Source organism: Mustela erminea, chromosome 4, assembly GCF_009829155.1.
Source record: "Mustela erminea isolate mMusErm1 chromosome 4, mMusErm1.Pri, whole genome shotgun sequence".
In the NCBI taxonomy this organism is placed as follows: Eukaryota; Metazoa; Chordata; class Mammalia; order Carnivora; family Mustelidae; genus Mustela; species Mustela erminea.
In genome coordinates this window covers 112610242-112630086 of record NC_045617.1, presented here as the reverse complement: position 1 = coordinate 112630086, position 19845 = coordinate 112610242, and the positions used below count along the sequence as shown (strand labels likewise).

At 37.8% G+C, this 19845-nt stretch overlaps 1 protein-coding gene across 1 annotated transcript in view; it reads left to right on the top strand.

Annotated features, from left to right (window-relative positions):
* B3GAT2 (beta-1,3-glucuronyltransferase 2) overlaps positions 1 to 19845 on the top strand; it is a 72651-nt gene that overhangs the window by 21577 nt on the left and 31229 nt on the right. The gene's annotated exons all lie outside the window — the stretch shown is intronic.

Sequence of the window (19845 nt, the reverse complement as noted above, 5' to 3'; positions counted from 1 at the left end):
TTTTATAATCTTTGTGTTTTTGTGGTGTTGGTATTTCTTTCTCATTTTGTCCTTATGTGAGTTCGTGCTCTTTTTTTGTTGATGCTTAACTAAAGTTTTATCAATTTTATCTTTTCAAAAAGCAGCACTTGGGGTGCCTGGGTGGCTCAGTGGGTCAAACCTCTGCCTTTGGCTCAGGTCATGATCCCAGGGTCCTGGGATTGAGCCGCACATCAGGCTCTCTGCTCAGTGGGGAGCCTGCTTCCTCCTCTCTCTCTCTGCTTCCCTCTCTGCCTACTTGTGATCTCTACTGTCAAATAAATAAATAAAATCTTAATAAAAAAAAAAAGCAGCTCTTGGCTTCATTGATCTTTTCTATTTCATTTATTTCTGCTCTAATCTTCATTATTTCTTTACTTCTACTGAATTTGGGCTTTGTTTAGTATTTTTTTTGTCTAGGTCTTTTAAGTGTAAGTTTACGTTGTTTTTGTTTGTTTGTTTGTTTTTGTTTTTTGAGATTTTCTTATTTCTTGAGGTAGGACTGTATCACTATAAACCTCTCTTAGAACTGCTTTGCTGTGTCCCAGAGATTTTGACCACTGTGTTTTCACTTGTCTCCATGTATCCTTTGATTTCCTCTTTGGTTTTTTTGTTGACCCATTCATTTAGTGACATGTTGTTTAGCCTCCATGTGTTTGTGTTTTTCCCAAGTTTTTTTTTTTCCTTATAATTGATTTCTAATTTCATATTTTTGTGATTGGAGAATGCTCAATGTGATTTTTTAAAAAGATTATTTATTTATTTATTTGACAGACAGAGATGACAAGTAGGCAGAGAGGCAGGCAGAGAGAGAAGAAGGGAAGCATGCTCTCTGCTGACCAGAGAGCCCGATTCTGGGCTCGATCCCAGGACCCTGGGATCACGATCTGAGCCGAAGGCAGAGGCTTTAACCCACTGAGCCACCCAGTCGCCCCTGCTCGATGTGATTTTAATCTTTTTAAGTTGAGACATTTTTTGTGGACTAATTTGTAATCTGTCCTGGAGAACGTCACATATGCACTTGAAAAGAATGTGTATTCTGTATTCTGTGCTTTTTGGATAGAATCTTCTGTATGTATCTGTTAAGCCCATCCAGTCTGTTGTGTTGCTCAGAGTCACTCGTTCCTTATTCTCTGTGTGAATGATCTATACATTAATATAAGTAGGGTGTTCAAGCGCTCTATTGTATTACTGTGCACTTCTCCCTTTATGTTTGCTTATGTTTGCTTTATGTTTGGGTGCTCTTATGTTGGGTGAATTGATATTTACAATTGATATATCTTACTGATAAATCCCTTTATTATTATGTGTTGCTCTTGTCTCTTACTACATAGAGTCTGTTTTAAAGTCTATTTTGTCTGATATACATTCCGCTGTCTTGGCTTTTTTTTTTTTTTTAAATTTCTATTTGCATGACATACATTTTTCCACCCCTTCACTTTCAGTTCGTATGCCTCTTTAGGTCTAAAATGAGTTTCTTGTAGGCGGCATATAGATGGATCTTGGATTTGTTGTTGTTGTTGTTTTGTTGTTTGTTTGTTTTTTAATCTATTCAGTCAGCCTGTGTCTTTTGATTAAAGTATTTAGTCAATTTATATTTAAACTAATTATTGATAGGTATGCACATTTTGTTGTTTTGTTAACTGTTTTCTGATTATTTTTGTAGGTTTCTGATCCTTTCTTATTTTCTTGCTCTCTTCCCATATCATTTGATGCATGGATTCTTTTCTCTTTATTTTTTGTGTATCTATTACAGGTTTTGATTTATGGTTACTTTTGGGCTCTTATATAACATCTTATGTATATAGCAGTGTATATTACATTGATGGTCCTTTAAATTTTTTTTTAAAGATTTCATTTACTTATTTGACAGAGAGATAGAGATTACAAGTAAGCAGACGGAGGGAGAGGGAGAAGGAGGCTCCCCGCTGAGCAAGGAGCAGGATGCAGGGCTCAATCCCAGGACCCTGAAACCATGACCTGAGCTGAAGGCAGAGGCTTAACCCACTGAGCCACCCAAGTGCCCTGGTCTTTTAAATTTGAACACATTCCAAAACTACTAAATTTTTAATCCCCCCTTAATGTTTTATGTATATGATGTATATTTTACATCTTCTAATTTTTCGTATCCCTTGACTAATTTTTGTAGATGTAGCCTATTTTACTCGTTTTGTGTTTTAACCTCTATACTGCCTTTAAAAGTGATTAACTTACTCCTATTTGCTTGGTTTTACTTGTGAAATTTTTTCCTTTCATACTTTTCTTCTATTATGGCCTTTATTTTACCTGTACAGTTCCTCCTAACATTTTTTTTTAAGGCTAGTTTAGAGGTGATGAACTGCCTTAAGTTTGGTTTGTCTTTATCTCTACTTCTATTCTGAATAACAGCCTTGCTGGGTAGAGTACTCTTGATATAAGTTTTTTTTTTTCCTTTCAGCACTTTGAATATGTCATGCTGATATATTCACTGCTTTCTGGCCTGCAAAATTTCTGCAGAAAAATCAGCTGATGGCCTTGTGTGGCTTCCCTCGTATGTAAGAGTTTTCTCTTGCTGCCTTAACAGTTCTCTCTTTATCATTACTTTTTGCCATTTTAATTTTTGTGCATCTTAATGTGGGCCTTTTTGGATTTATGTTGTTATAGAGTTTCTGTGATTTCTGGGCCAGGATATCTGTTTCTTTCCCTAGGTTAGGGGTGTTTCCAGCCATTATTTCTTCAAATTAGTTTTCTGCCCCATTCTCCCTTCTCTTTCTGGGATCCTTATACTGCAAATTTTACTACACTTGATGTGAATTCCTTTAACATTGTCCATTTTAACTTTTTATATTTTTATTTTTTTGCTGTTTAGCTTCATTGCTTTCCATTATGCTGTCTTCCAGATCACTGATCCATTCTGCATCCTCTAATCTCTGTTTTTTGTTTGAGTCTCTGTTTTTCATTTCAGTCAATGAATTCTTTAGCCCTGACTGTTCTTTTTTTTTTTTTTAATATTTTCTCTTTGTTGATGTTCTCCCTGAGATCATTTACTTCCCATGAGTTCAGCAAGTATCTTTATGACCATTGGTTTCAATTCTTTATCAGACACTTTGCTTACCTTTGTTTAGTTTAGCCTTCTACTGTGATTTTTCTCTTTTTTTCAGTTTTTTATTATTTTTCACTTATTCTTCTGTCTCATTTTGTCTGGTGGTCTGTGTCTGTTTCTATGTTTTATATAAGTTAGATTCCCTGATCTTTAAAGAAGTGGCCTTGTGTAGACAAGGTCTTGTGGTGCCTGTAGTTTAATTCCCCCCGGTCACCAGAAAGAGGAACTCCAGTGATGTTCCTTGTGTGAACTGTGTGTACCTTACTGTTGTGGATGAGGTGCTGTTGTCTTCGGCCCAGCAGGCTGCAGTGACCTGCTTTGCCTGCTGCAGGGACACTGGTCATGGTTTATTCCTTAAGCTGTTGTGAGGGCTGAGGCCACAATGGGTTTGTTGGTAAAGAGGCCAGCAGTCAGTCTAGCTGTCTGCAGTTAGCCTCTCTATGTGGGTACACCACATAGAGAATGACACAGATACAGATGCACTGAAGGGCATGGCTTGCTCTCTCTGCAGCCAGCTAAGAGTGTGAGCTACTAGAACTGTGGACACACTGCTGTGTAGGGTTATCTCCTCCCCTCCACAGGACAGGAATCACTTTGAAGTGGTATTGGTCCTTGCTGGGGTTTCCTAGAGGGTTCGATGGTAGGATATGCTTTGAGGGGGTGCCTGCTCAGACAGATAGGTTGGATGGGGCAGTCTGCAGACGAGCAGGAGTGGGGCCCGAGGACGTAGCAAGATCAAAGGAGTTAGTCCTGCTTCCTGCAAGTGTCAGGCTCTCTAGGCTGGAGGAATGGGAGGAAAAATGGTGCCTGCCATCATTGTTTCTCCCAAAGAAATCTCCTGAAGATCTCTGCTTATCTGACGCATGTTCCAAGATTGTCAATAAATTTCCTTCACATATACCCCAGGTATTTTTCAAACTGCTGTTTCTGAGCTAAGTCTTGGGCTGGCTTTCTCAGAGTCAGGCTGTCTGATTTTTCAAGCTCCTGAAGTTAGCTGGTTTTCAGAGCCAGATGTTATTGGGATTCATCTTCCCAGTGCAGGTCCCTAGTGCTAAGGGTTCCTGGTGTGGGATCTGATCTTCTTGTTTCTCTGTGCTTATGGTGTCCCTCCCTTTTGTGGATAGTCCTGCCAAGATTTGGTTCTTAACTGTGCCTACACCCCTCCTAGCCTTTTCCCGGTGGCCTCCTCTCTACAGTTATTATAGAATATTTGTCCTGCCAGTATTTGAGTTGTTTTCAGGGTTAGTTGCATAAATGTAACTGTTATCTTGTATCTGTGGGAGGTGAGCTCAGGGTTCTCCTAGTCCCCAAATTCCCTTTCTCCTTTTAGATTTATTTTTTGTGCTTCATGTATTTTGAAGCTGTGTTATTTGGTGCATACACCTTTACATTTTTGCTTTTTTTCTTGATGAATTGATCCCCTTACTGTATGAAATTTTCCTCACCTCTGAAAACGTGTCTTGAAAACTGCTTTGTTATTGGGGCGCCTGGGTGGCTCAGTGGATTAAAGCCTCTGCCTTCGGCTCAGGTCATGATTCCCAGGGTCCTGGGAGCGAGCCCCGCATCGGGCTCTCTGCTCTGCAGGGAGCCTGCTTCTTCCTCTCTCTCTGCCTGTCTCTCTGCCTACTTGTGATCTCTGTCTGTCAAATAAATAAATAAAAATCTTTAAAAAAAAAAACTGCTTTGTTATTAATATAGATACAGTAGTTTTCATATGCTTACTAGTTGCTTGGTATATCTTTTTCTTTCCTTTCCTTTTTATTTTTTTTAAGATTTTATTATTTGTCGGGGAAGTGGGAAAGCTCACAAGCAGGGGTGAGTGGCAGGCAGAGAGAGAAGCAGTTTCCCCGCTGAGCGAAGGAGCCCCATGTGGAACTTGATCCCAGGACCCTGAGATCATGACCTGAGCCAAAGGCAGACACTTAACTGACTGAGCCACCAAGGCATCTCTCTATCCTTTTACTTTTATCCTATCTCTGTTCTTCTATTTAAAGCATGTCTTGTTTCTTTGTCCATTTTGCTTTTTGATAGTCTTCTCCCAAGTTAAGGGCTTAATGTGTAAATAAAGCTTTATTTAAAAAGTTACCGAGTAAACAGCATCTGCAGTGTGTGTGTGTGTGTGTTTGTGTGAGAGAGTGAGCAAGTGAGAACTGGGCTTTCTTAGTAAGGTTCTCTTCAAGATCCCCCTATATCTGTATTTTCTTTTAAAGTCTTTAAAGTGATCTCTAGACCTAGTGTGGGGCTTGAACTCACAACCCTCAGATCAAGAGTTGCATGCTCAATCGGCTGAGCCAGTCAGGTGTCCCAATTGTTATTTTTGATCAGTGTAAAGTTTGGTCATGATAACTTTGTACACCTTTACTATGGGCACGAAGTCTACTTACTACTCTTAGGAAAGTCCTATCAAATTTTTAAAATTTCCTTTCTTCTGTTTGTTTTTATGTTTTATCCTTTTATGTTTATCTACAGGCATTTATTCTAATATGTGTGCTGTGTTATCTCATTTGTATGTGTCCTTGTGAAGTGTATAGCATTTTGTGTGCAGTACTTGTAGTGTGTATAAATGACATTGTGAAATAGATTTTTCTTTGTATTTCTCCAGGGTTCCATATTTTAAAGATCTGTGTTTATTGCTGTGTGCATCTCTAATCTGTTGTTTCTCACTGTCAAACCTTTTTTCAAATTAGAATTTTCATAAATGTTTTTATTTACTTTATTTACTTGGGAAATTAGAACTTGCCATGAGGTACTTCACGGTATTGATCACCATAGCACTCTAATGCTTTATTCATCAATGGAAAAATGAAAACTCTAGTTCGGCTCAAAGAGACTATTTAGTCAAAGACTATACCAAAATGCAACATTCCTAGTTTCCTGTGAATGAAATCCCTGTAAATATGAATCCTGCACAGAAATGACCGGTATCCAGCTCCTAGGCTAACCCCCTGGAGAATAGGCCCTGATGCTCCTTACCCTCCTTCATTCAGGCACATAGCTTCCTTAGATGCCTTAGATTTATCTTCTTAAATTCATATCACATTTCCCCCTGATTTCAGCAGTTAAATATTTTATAGCACTGAAGCAAACCAATAGCCCAGAATAGCTATGGCCAAGAGAGCTGTTGTTAGGGATCTTTACTTTAGGCATCAGTGTGAAGAGTCCTGTATACTTTTGAGACTTCTGGTCCAAGAACATGGCACATGTAACAAATTGAAGCTTTTTTTTTTCTTTTTTCTTTTTTTTTTTTGTGGTTACAAGTTACAAAACCCCAGCTTAAATAATAAAAATATGGCTTAAGCACTAAGTATGTAATCTCACTTTACTTGCAGAATGTAAGTAATCTCACTTTACTTGCAGTTTACTGGCTGCTGCAACAGGCAAAGCCTGACATCTGATAAGCTTGGTAGAGTAAGAGCTTCTTGGTTGGCCCTACAAAGTTTGCTGGGGGTTGGTGACTCTCCTGGGCAGAGCTGGTTATTCTGACATCCCAGGGCTTCCATCTTTGTCATTACACTAACTGTTCCACATGGCTTCTTCTGAGGTCACTCTAGTAAGGGAAGAGGGTGGGTCGATTGCCCAGGCTTTTTTGTTTTTAAGAGTTGTTGCATATTTAGCCACGACAGTTTCTAGTTTCTTGATTTCTTAAATTTCAATTTTTTAAATTTCAGTTTTAATTTTTTAAAAGATTTTGGGATTTTTTTTTTTTTTTTGACAGAACACACAAGTAGGGGGAGCTGCAGGCAGAGGGAGAGGGAGAAGCAGGCTCCCCGCTGAGCAAGGAGTCCAAGGTGGGGCTTGAACCAGGACGATGAGATCATGGCCTGACCGGAAGGCAGCCGTTACATAATGTAACACATAATGTTACATTAGTTTCAAGTGTACAGCATAGTGATTTGATAAATCTGCATGTTTTGCTCTGCTAGTGACAAATGTACCTACCTTCTGCCACCATACAGTGCTATTACAATACCATTAACTGTATTCCCTATGCTGTACCTTTTATCCCTGTGACTTACTCATTCCATAATTGGAAGCTTATATCTCCCAATCCCCTTCACTTATTTTGCCCATCTCCCCAAACCCCTCCCCTATGGGAACTATCAGTTTTCTGTATTTATGGATCTGTTTCTACTTTTTGTTGTCTAGATTTCACATATAAGTGAAATCATGGTATTTGTCTTCTTATCCTGACTTATTTCACTAAGCCCAGTAGCTTCTAGGTCTGTCCATGTTGTCACAAATGGCAAGATCTCATTCTTTTTTATTGCTAAGTAATATTCCATTATATATACCACGTCTTCTTTATCCATTCAACTATTGATGGATATTTGGGTTGTTTCCATATCTTGGCTACTGTAAATCAAATTGCAGTCAACACAGGGGTGTAAACATCTTTTCAAATTAGCGTTTTCATTTTCTTTGGGTAAATACCCAATAGTGGAAATACTGGATCATACAGTATTTCTATTTTTAATTTTTTTGAGGAAACTCCATACTGTTTTCCAGTGTCTGCACCAGTTTGACTTTCCCACCAACACTGCCCAAGGGTTTTCCTTTCTTCATATCCTCACAAACACTTCTTATTTCTTGTGGTTTTGATACTAGACATTCTAATGAGTGTGAAGTGATATCTCAATGTGGTTTTCATTTGCATTTCTCCAATGATGAGTGATGTTCAGCACCTTTTCATGTGTCCTTTTACCACCTATATGTCTTCTTTGGAGAAATGTCTATTCAGGTCCCTTGTCCATTTTTTAATTGGTTTGTTTGTCCTTCTGGTGTTGCATAGTATGAGTTCTTCATATACTTTGGATATTATTCCCTTATTGAATAATATAATTTGCAAATATTTTCTCCCATTTACTAGGTTTCCTTTTTGTTCTGTTTCTGTTCAAAACTTTTTATTTTGGTGTAGTTCCAGTAGTTTAGTTTTGCTTTTGTTTCCCTTGCCTAAGGAGACGTATCTAGACAAATGTTGCTAAGGCTGACGTCCAAGTGATTACTGCCTATGTTTTCTTTTAGAAGTTTTATGGCTTCAAGTCTCACATTTAGGTCCTTAATCCATGTTGAGTTTATTTTTGTGTATAGTGTTAAGAAAGTAGTCCAGTTTCATACTTTTGCATGTAGTTGACCATTTTTCCCAATACCGTTTATTGAATTGACAGAGACTCAGAGAGATAGGGAACACAAACAGGGAGAGAGGGAGAGGGAGAAGCAGGCTTACCACCAAGCAAGGAACCCCATGTGGGGCTCAATTCCAGGACACTGGGATCATGACCTGAGCAGAAGGCAGATGCTTAACAACTGAGCCACCCAGGTGCCCCCATTTCTGTTCTTTAATAAAGTTTTAAAATTTCCTTCCTGTGGTTCCTGCACTGCTCTCAGTAAGTTTCTGCCTAACACTCCATATTTGCTTTTGCTGTGGTAATGCTTCTTTTCGTGATATTTGCTGATACATAGGAAAGCTATTGATTATCAGTCATCTCTGTTTAATTTTCTTTTGTGTGTATATCTCTGTAAATTGCCTTCAACCTTTTTTTGTAGTAATAGTAAATGTTAATTAAATATTGGGAAAGAAACCTCCAGGTAGAAGGGTTTTACATGAAACAGGGGACAAGGCAACAGGGTTGATGAGTAATAAAACAAAGAATATTTTAGAACTTTTCCAGGTTATATCTTAATGCCTGGGTTAATGCCTGGGAAAGAAACGTATGTGTTTTTCTCAGACCTTGTCTTAAAAGAATGCTGTGTGTGGTTTGTGTCTGTATGGGGTGTGTGTGTGTGTGTGTGTGTGTGTGTGTGTGTGTGTCCATCCTAGAATATACTTCATGTTGAAACTAGATGACCAGTAACAAGCATCTTTTAAGAATATCTCAGCACTTTAAAGGCCTCCCCCCAACCACAACTTTTCTCCATGAGAATAATGGGAGATGGGTAGTTGGTTTTCATATGGAGAAATTAGAAATGAAGGAATTGGAAATTTCTTACATGCTTATAGTTCTGAGCAAACTAGAGCAAAAATCTTTGGGATCAGTACTCATTCAGGAAAGCAAATCGAGCATGACCAATGCCTCCATTCTTGTAGTGAATCCTGCTACCTCTTACATAATGATGAAAAAGAAGTCGAACAGTCCAATATGTGCTCCCAGTATCACCCATGCACACTCAGACACATAGCACTAGAGTATGTACTCTGAGACCGTATTGATTTTTTAATGCTTTCAAGACCATAGTATTTATAACTTCTTTTGGCATGTAGGTTAGCTTCTTTGCATATGAGTCATGAAAGAGCTAGGACAAAAATGAGACTAGCCATTAGATGTTGGTTAGAGCTCTAAATACCCATACAAAGGAAAATCTACAGTTTAATAAACACTTCCTTTCACGTGCTGAATATTACTGCCACGGAGAATGAGTAACGTGCCGTCTACCATTAAAGAACTCAGGACTCTTGAAAGATTTGGGGGAATGTGTAGCAAAAGGATCACATTTTAAAGGAAGCACCAGCTTACAATACTGAACTGTATTGGCAAGTTTGCCATATTTTTCTGCAGACCTGACTATATGTTTGATGTTATGTGAAGTTTAACTTCTTTTTAATATATCCAAATGAAGATTCATGGTCATTGGCAATTATGTTCATATTTTCAGTAAACACCAAATTTTACTAAAGTATATAGAACTATACAAGGGATAATAGAATAGGTGAAACTTATTTGGAATTTTTATAAGGAATATATTTTAACTTTGATGGCTGGAGAGAGGATGGGCTTTTTGGGGTGGGTGGACATCCAAAGTAGTAACCCTTTTCTCCAGTCTGATGTTGTCACCATAGTGTTGTACTCTTAGGCTGGGATTCTTTGCTGCAACAGTGTCTACTTTCCTAGAAGCTTTGAGGAAAGTAGGAATTTAAATAGCTTATAGGCTTAACCATGATGTTAAGTCCACACACACAATAAGTGGCATTTGGTTGTTATCTGTCAGTCATCTGTTTACTCATAAATATATTCATGTCAAACCCCTATAGCCAGGATACCACATGGATGACCTTGTCTTCCTCTCCTGCATTCAGCGGGGTGGCATATATTGTTAGGTCATCTTATGGGTGGTGACACCAAGCTTGACCACTGGGTCGAGGCAGTGACGGCAAAATTTCTCCATTATGAGGACTTCTTCTTCCATCTCCTGATGCTCAAATTGTTCCCACAATGACCAGCAACACTTCAGACCTGCTTCTGTCTTCATTTCACATGTCTTTTGTTGTCTCTGAGGACATCTTTGGTTTTCTGGCACAAAATATCTAGACTCATCTTATACATTCCTTGTGCCAGTCCTGGAATCAGTCACTATTCCTGTTTACAAACTAAAATCAGAGTGCTTGGTATATTTATTGCTGTTGAGGGTGTTGATATTTCCAGGTCTTCTAATCATGAATTCATATCCAAACCTTTTAATTATTTTGTTTTGAGTTGTATTTGTGAGGTATAATTTACCTATGATAAAATGTACTCATTTTAAGTATAGAGTTAACTGTATTTTAGCAAACACACCTTTGTAACTATCACCTTATAACCATTTACAGGCAGTTTTCATCATGGCCTCCAATCTGCTTTCTCTCATTATAGATCAGTTTGCCTAGTCTAGAATTTCATGTAATTAGAATAGTACCACATGTAGCCTTCTTTTCTAGTTTCTTTCACTCAGCATTATCTTTCTGAGGTTCATGCATGTTATGAATATCAATAGTTCACCACTTTCTATTGCTGAGTAGTAATCTATTGAAGGGATGTATCACAAATTGTTTATCTGTTTACAAGTTGATGTATGTTTGGGCTATTTCCAGCTTATGGCTATTATGAATAAATCTGTGAACATTCAGGTACAGGTTTTTATGTTGACTAGGATTTCCTTTCCCTTGGGTAAATATCTAGAAATGGAATTGCTGGGTCATATGAGAAGTATATATTTTTTAACTTCAAAAGAAACTGCTGCATTGGTTTCTAGAGTGGTTGTACCATTTTATCCTCCCAACAGGAATGTATAAGAGACCCAGTTACTCCACATCTTCATCATTACTTGGTATTGTCAGTCTTTTAATTTTAGCTCTTCTGGTGGGTATATAATGGTATCTTGTGATTTTAATTGCTGGCTTTAATTTGCTAATTTTTATTTTTCATGACTGATGATAGAGAACATCTTTTATGTGCTAATAGTTCATTTTCTTTGATGAAATGTCTGTTCAAATCTTTTGACCTGTTTTTTAATTGTTTAAGGTTAACAGTGGTTAAAGCTTTTCATCCTTTAGAAATTTTTGTTGAGCTATAAGAATTCTGTGTATTCTGCATATAAGCTTTCTGTCAGGGATCGGTATTGGAATGTTTTCTTCCAGTCTGTGACTTGATTAAAAAAAAAATTGCTAAGAGTATCTTCTGGGAGAGTAGAAAATTTAAATTTCAATTTCTGATTTGTTTTTAAAGTTCACATTTTTAGGTACTACCTGAGGAATCTTTGCCTACCCTAAGACTTCAGAGATTTTCTTCTGTATTTTCTTTTGCAAGTTGTATAAATTTAGTTTTTGTACTTAGGACCATGATTCCATTTTGAGTTTTTATGAATTTGTGAGACATGGAGATTAAAGTTCTGTTCTTTTCTTTTCTTCCCTTTCCCCTTCCCCTCCCTACCCTTCCCTTCCCCTCCCCTTTCTTTTCCTTCCATAGATACCCAATTCTTCCAGCATTATGTACTGAAAGCTTTGTCCTTTCCCCCATTGCATTAGTTCAGCATACTACTTAAAAAAAAAAAAAAAAAACCCATCTATGGGAAGAACTCCTTATGAACTCTGATCTCTTTCATTTATTTACCCATCTTTACACTAATATCTCATTGTCTTAATTAGAGTAGCTTTATAATAAGCCGAGCCCAAGCTGGCTCCTTCCAGACAATCCATACCAGGATTCACGAATTCATATGCTTTTAAGCAGGTGGCATACTTAAGTTGGCCATGTGTAAGCATTTACTTAATTGGTATTACAACTTGAAGGATTGAAACTACAACCTAATTTATTTTCATTTATTAAGGTTTTTAATTACGTCCCTTTTTCATGTATTTCTTGTAGTTCCTATGTTTCTAATGGTGTCTTAAATACATACTTTGAATATTAAATGTATAGGAACATCTCTCATTTCCATACACACAACAGTGTTGCCTTCCTGTTTCTTGAAATGTATGGCCAATTTGGTGTGTTTCTCAGTTTTCCCACTTTGGAGATAAGAACACTTCCTGTGACAGCACCAACTGGTAATCATGGTGATTGACACTCAGCTTTGGGGCTGTGATGGGAGAGGTGGGGGACCATGGACAATAAGGGAAGGCTATGTAGTAGCCTTGCAGTGCCAGCATTGCCATGTGTGATGCTAGCCCAGCTTGCCAAATTTTCAGAGACACCAGAAATCTTTGGATTGTAACATGTCTCAATTTAAAACACAACATCTCTGTGCAGACCAAACCACACTTTGCTGCAGGACCACATTTGGACCCGTGCTGCTCTGGTCTTCACAATACCTAAGAACACAAAAAGTGAAAGAAAAATTGACCCCCAAGCTAGAAAATAAGTCTGTATCATCCCTAACAGGGGTGGATGGAAAAGGAATGATTGCCTTAGAAACTTTTAAATTATTTTTTTTAAATAATGGACTTTATTCTTGTAAAGTAACCAGTTTTATTTTTATTTTTTTTTTAAAGATTTTATTTATTTATTTGACAGACAGAGACCACAAGTAGGCAGAGAGGCAGACAGAGAGAGAGGAGAAGCAGGATACCTGCTGAGCAGAGAGTCCGATGTGGGGCTCGATCCCAGGTCCCTGGGATCATGACTTGAGTTGAAGGCAGAGGCTTTAACCCACTGAGCCACCCAGGCGCCCCTATTTTTATTTTTAATTGAACTATAGTGGATGTACATTAGTTTCAGTTGTGTAGCATAGTAATTCAACAAGTACAAACATAGGGGCAACTGGGTGGCTCAGTTTGTTAAGTGTCTGCCTTGAGCTCAGGTCATGATCCCAGCGTCCTGGGATCGAGCCCCATGTCCAGCTCTCTACTTGGTGGGGGGAACCTGCTTTTCCCTTTCCCTCTGCCTGTCACTCCACCTGCTTGAGTGCTTTCTCTCTGTCTCTGTCAAACAAATAAAACCTTTAAAAAAAACAAGTATAAACATAAAATTCTCACCATGGTACGCATAGTTACCATACAGTGTTAATACAGGTTATTGGCTGTATTTCCTGTGCTGTATTTTTCTTTTTTCTTTTTTTTTTTTTTTAAAGATTTTTTTTATTTATTTGACAGACAGAGATCACAAGTAGGCAGAGAGGCAGGCAGAGAGAGAGAGGGAAGCAGACTCCCTGCTGAGCAGGGAGCCCGAGGCGGGGCTCGATCCCAGGACCCTGGGATCATGACCTGAGCCGAAGGCAGAGGCTTTAACCAACTGAGCCACCCAGGCGCCCCAGTGTGCTGTATTTTTCATCTCTGACTTCTAACTGGAGTTTGTGTCTCTTACTCTCCTTCATCTATTTCACCCCTCGCCTTACTTCCTTCCCCTCTGGAAAGTACCATTTTTTCCTCTGTATTTATGAGTCTGTGTCTGTTTTTTATTTGGTTGACTGGTTTTTAGATTCCACACATAGGTGAAATCATAAGGTGTTTGTCTTTTTTGGACTTATTTCACTTAGCGTATTACTGGTTAGGTCTATGCATAGTGGCACAAATGACAAGATTTCTTTCTTTTAATGGCTGGGTAATACTCCACATGTGGTATATATACCACATCTTCTTTATCCATTCATCTGTTGATGGGCACTTTGGTTTCTTCCATATCTTAGCTATTATAATTAATGCCACAGTAAACATAGAGGGGCATATATCTTTTCTAATTAGTCTTTTTATTTTCTTCAAGTAAACATAGAAGTGAAATTACTGGATTTTATGTACTTCTATTTTTAGTTTTTGAGAAACCTCCATACTGTTTTCCACAGTGGCTGTACCAACTTAAATTCCCACTGACAGTGCACCAGGGTTCACTTTTCCTACATCCTCATTGACCCTTGTTATTTCCTGTCTTTTTGATTCTAGCAATTCTGATGAGTGTGAGGAGGTATCTCCCTGTTTTGATTTGCACCTTCCCTGATGACAAGTGATGAGCATCTCTTCATGTGTCTGTTTGCCATCTGTATGTCGTCTTCAGAAAAATGCCTGTTTAGGTCCTCTGCCCATTTTTAAATCAGATTGTTTGGTTTATTTTTGTGTTGAGTTGTAGGACAACTTTATATATTTTGGATATTAACAGCGTATTGGTTATATCATTTGCAAATATCATCTCCCATTTACTAGTTTGCCTTTTCATTTTGTCTATGGTTCCTTTTCCTGTGCAAAAGCCGTTTTGAGGGGCGCCTGGGTGGCTCAGTGGGTTAAGCCACTGCCTTCGGCTCAGGTCATGATCCCAGCGTCCTGGGATCGAGTCCCACATCCGACTCTCTGCTCAGCGGGGAGCCTGCTTCCTCCTCTCTCTCTACCTGCCTCTCCGTCTACTTGTGATTTCTGTCTGTCAAATAAATAAATAAAATCTTTAAAAAAAAAAAAAAGCCGTTTTGATTAATGTAGTTCCCATTGTTTATTTTTGTTTTTGATTCCCTCACTTGGGTAGACATATCCAGAAAAATTTTGTAAGGATGATGTCTACTAGATTACTGCCTATGTTTACTTTTAGCACTTTTATGGTCTCAAGTCTCACATTTAGGTCTTTAATCCATTTTGACTATTTTTATGTATGGTATAAGAAAGTGGTTTCGTTTTATTCTTTTGCATGTAGCTGTGCAGTTATCCCAACATCATTTACTGAAGAATCTGTCTATTCCTCAGTGTATATTCTTGCTTCCTTTGTCATAGATTAATTGATCATATAAGTGGGTTTATTTCTGGACTCTTTAGTCCATTGATATGTGTGTCTGTTTTTGTGCTAGTACCATACTGTTTTGATTATTACACTTTTGTAACATAATTTACAATATGGGATTGTGATACCTCTAACTTTGTTCTTCTTTCTTTAGATTACTTTGGCAATTTGGCTTATCTTCTATGGTTCCATACAAATTTTAGGATTATCTTTTCTAGTTCTGTGAAAAAATACCATTATTTTAATGAGGATTACATTGAATCTGTAGATTGCTTTGGGTAGTATGGACATTTTAACAATTTTTCGAGTCCATGAACATGGTATATCTTTCCATTTGTTTGTGTCATCTTTTATTTCAACAATATCCTAGTTTTCAGAGTACAGGTCTTTCACCTCTTTGGTTAAGTTTATTCCTAGATATTTTATTCTTTTTTTAAAAAAAGATTATATGTATTTAGTTGAGAGAGAGGGCAAGAGAGAGCATGAGCATAAGTGTAGCAGGGGGTAGTGGGGGTTCAGAGGGAGAGGGAGAAGCAGACTTCCTGCTGAGTAGGGAACCTCACCTGGGGCTCCATCCCATGACCCCAAAATCATAACCTGAGCTGAGGCAGACATTCAACTGACTGAGCCATCCTGGCACCTGGTATTTTATTATTTTTGATGCAATTGTAGATGGTATTGTTTTCTTAATTTCTTTTTTTGCTAGTTTGTTTTTAGTGTATAGAAATGCAACAGATTTCCATATATTGATATTTTATTCTATTTTACTCTACTGAATTCATTTATTGTAACAGTTTTTTTTTTTTAAATGGAGTCTTTATGGTTTCCTATATTCATCATTTTGTCCACAGTGGTGATGGTTTTGCTTTTTCCTTGCCAATTTAGATGCTTTTTATTTATTTTTTATTTTTTTAATTTTTAATTTTTTATAAACATATATTTTTATCCACAGGGGTACAGGTCTGTGAATAGCCAGGTTTACACACTTCACAGCACTCACCAAAGCACATACCCTCCCCAATGTCCATAACCCCACTAGATGCTTTTTATTTCATCTGATTGCTGTGGTTAGGATTTCTAGTTCTATATTGAATAAAAGTGGTGAGAATAGGAATCCTTGTCTTGTTCCTGATCTTAGAGGAAAAGTTTTCACCTTTTCACCCTTGAGTTTGTAATGCATAATCTTTATTATGTTGAGGTATGTTCCTTCTATACCCATTTTGTTAAGAATTTTTGTCATGACGAGATGTTGAATTTTGTTGGTTTTTCTGCATCTGTATGATTTTTATTCTTCACTTCGTTAACATGGTATATCATGTTAATCAATTTGCATATATTGAACCGTCTTTGCATCCTGGAATAAATCCCACTTGATTGTGGTGAATGATATTTTTAATGTATTTTTACATTTGATTTGCTAATATTTTGTTGACAACTTTTGCATCTATGTTTATCAGAGATACTGGTCTGTAATTTTCTTTTTTTTGTAGTGTCTTTTTCTGGTTTTGGTATCAGGGTAATGCTGATCTCATAGAATGAATTTGGAAGCATCCCTTCCTCTTCTATTTCCTGGGATAGTTTGAGGATAGTTATTAAGTTGTCTTCAAATGTTTTTTAGCATTCACTTGTGAAGCCATCTGGTCTTGGATTTTGTTTGTTGGGAGTTTTTTTGATTATTTATTTAATTTTGTTACTAGTAATTGATCTGTTCAGATTTTCTATTTGTTCTTGATTCTGTCACAGAAGATTGTGTCTAGAAACTTATCCATTTCTTCCAGGTTGCTTAATTTGTTTGCATATAATTTTTTTTGTAGTAGTCTTATAATTCTGTTTTTGTTTTGTGTGTGTATTTTGAGTGTGTTTCTTTTCTTTCATTTCTGGTTTCATTTGAGTATTTTTTATTCCTTGAGTCTGGTTAAAGGTTTATCAATTTTGTTTATGTTTTCAAAGAACTAGCTCTTAGTTTTATTGATCTTTTCAATTTTTTTTCTAGTCTCTATTTCATTTATTCCTTCTCTGTACTTTATTATTTTTTCCTTCTACCAACCTTGGTGTTGTTCTCCTTCTAGCTCCTTTAACTGTAAGTTTAGATTATTTGAGATTTTGTTTATTTTTTTTTTAAGATTTTATTTATTTTTTTGACAGAGATCACAGGTAGGCAGAGAGGCAGGCAGAGAGAGAGAGAGAGGGACAAGCAGGGAGCCCGATGCGGGACTCTATCCCAGGACTCCAGGATCATGACCTGAGCCGAAGGCAGAGAGGCTCTAACCCACTGAGCCACCCAGGCGCCCCGAGATTTTGTTTGTTTCTTAAGACAGACTTACATTGCTGTAATTTTTCTCTTAGAACTGCTTTTGCTGTGTTTCAAAGATTTGAACCAATGTGTTTCCATTTCCATTTGTCTCAGGTATTTTTTTTTGTTTTTCTCTATGATTTCTTTGTTGACCCTTTGGTTGTTTAGTACCATGCTTTTTAGTGCCACATTTGTGTTCTGGTTCTTTTATTGTAATTGATTTCTGGTTGGAAAAGATGAATATAATTTCAATCTTAAATGTATTGAGACTTATTTTGTGTGGTCCATCCTGTATAATGTTACTTGTGCAACTGCTTATGTGGGCTGAAGGAGAGCAAAAAATTCGTGCCCAGCAGCACTTCTGTTCCTGGAGAAAGTTCCCGCAGATCCCTGCCTTTGTGGCACAGGTACTAAAATTAGTCAGTAAATCTTCATGTGCTTTTCACTCCCAGGTGCTTTTCAAACTGTTACTTCTGTGCTGGGTCTTGTGCAGAGTGATACAGTGTGCTAGCTTTTTAAAGCAGAGACTTGGTTTCCCATGGCCTCTCTGGCTCTCCAGGAGTTCAGTCCTGCTGACTTTTAAAGCCAGTATTGTGGTGACTTACCTTCCCAGTGCAGGTCCTCAGGGCTGGGCATTCCTGGTTTGGGCCTTGATCCCTTTGCTGCTCATGCTTGTGATGTCCCTTCTGATTGTGGGTAGCCATGCTGGAGGTTTGGCTCCCAGCTGCATCTCTGCCCCTTCTACTCAATTCAATGTGGACTTCTCCTTAGGACTTTAGATGTGGAAGGTTGGTTCTCCCAGACTTGAGGTCATTTTCAGAGTGAGCTGCAGTATATGTAGTTGTCTTGGTTTGTCCCTGGGAGGTGGTGAGCTCAGGATCTTCTCCCATCTCTTTCTGTCCCATCTTCCCTCTCTCCAAAAAAACAGAAGTTTTTGATTTATAGAAAAACTGAGGAGATACGAGAAAGTTTCCTATACTTCATATCCAGTTTCCTCTTCTATTAACATTTTACATTATTACAGTACCATGTATTACAATTAATGAACCAGTATGAACCAAAGTATATTCTTTATTCAGATGTTCTTGATTTGTACCTGATGGCCTTTTCCTGTTTTAGGATCCCATCTTAAATACCACATTACATTGAGTTGTCATGTTTTTTGAGGTTCTCCTTGGTTGTGACAGTTTCTCAGATTTTTCTTGTTATCAATGATCTTGACAATTTTGAGGAGCACTTGTTAAGTGTATTAGAGGACTCCCCTCTATTGGAATTTGTCTGATGTTTTTCCTGAGTAGATTGTGGGATTACTGGTTTCAAGGAAGAAGACCACTGTGGTAAGTGCTGCGTTCATAACATCACATCAAGGGTACAGAGAGTCAACATTATTTTATGACTCAAGTTGTTCTGGTTCTGACCATTGGAACCCTTTCAGTTGGTTGTGTCCTTTTGACATACATCCATCACTGTGGGTTTGCTTGAGGTTCTTGTTTGCTTGTTTGCTTTTCAACACTTCCTTACTTCCTGGTATTACAAGATGCTTCATGCTCACCTTGTGTCTGTTCTGCCCACTCCTAGAATCAGCCATTTATCCAAGAAGCCCTGGTTCCTTTTATTGAAGAATGATATTAGAAAAGACTATAGAGGTAGCCTTTCTTGGTACATCATAAGAAAGATGCACTCTATCAACATGACTTACCAATGTTGATTTTAACCTTGATCATTTGTCTCATCAGCTCTCTTTACTGTAAAGCACCTTCCCCACTCCAGACTTCCTTCCAAGCTTTTCTTTTGGAAAGAAGTTACTGTGTGCAGCTCATACTTAAGGAATGCATTCCACCTCCTTGTTCAGAAGTTATCTGCATAAATTTTTTGGATTGCGCCTGAATGGGAGATTTGTCTATTGTCCATTTACTTATTTATTCAGTCATTTATGTATTTCAGGTTATATTAGTGTTTAGTATTTACTTTATACTTTAAGGTATAACTCCTTAATTTGTTTTGCTCACATTGTTCCAGCTTTGGCCAATTGGAGCTCTTTCAGTTGACTCCTACATGTCTTTTATATGCTCTGATCAATGTGCAGTTTTTTATTTGCTTTTGTTCTTGAGCACTTCCTTACTTTCTGACTGTAAAGATACCTTGGGATATGTCTTGTGTATTTTTTGCCTCAGACCTGGAATCAGCTACTTCTGCGAGTGGGTCTGGTTCCTTCTATTAGAGTATGGTATTAGAAACCAAGATCTGGGCACCAGGTGTGCTCATTGCTACTGGAGTGTCATTATTTCTGGGCCCTGTCTGCTGATAGAGCAAGGAAATAAACATGTGATACTAATCCATGTATACACATCTCTCTATCTGTATAACCATCTCAATAACCATCTGTATAAGTATCTGTGATACTAACCCATGTAGACACATCTATCTGTATAGCCATTTCAGCTAAAAATGAGTTCATATTGATGCCTCCAGCTCTAATCTATAACCACATGGAAAATTCTAGCTTT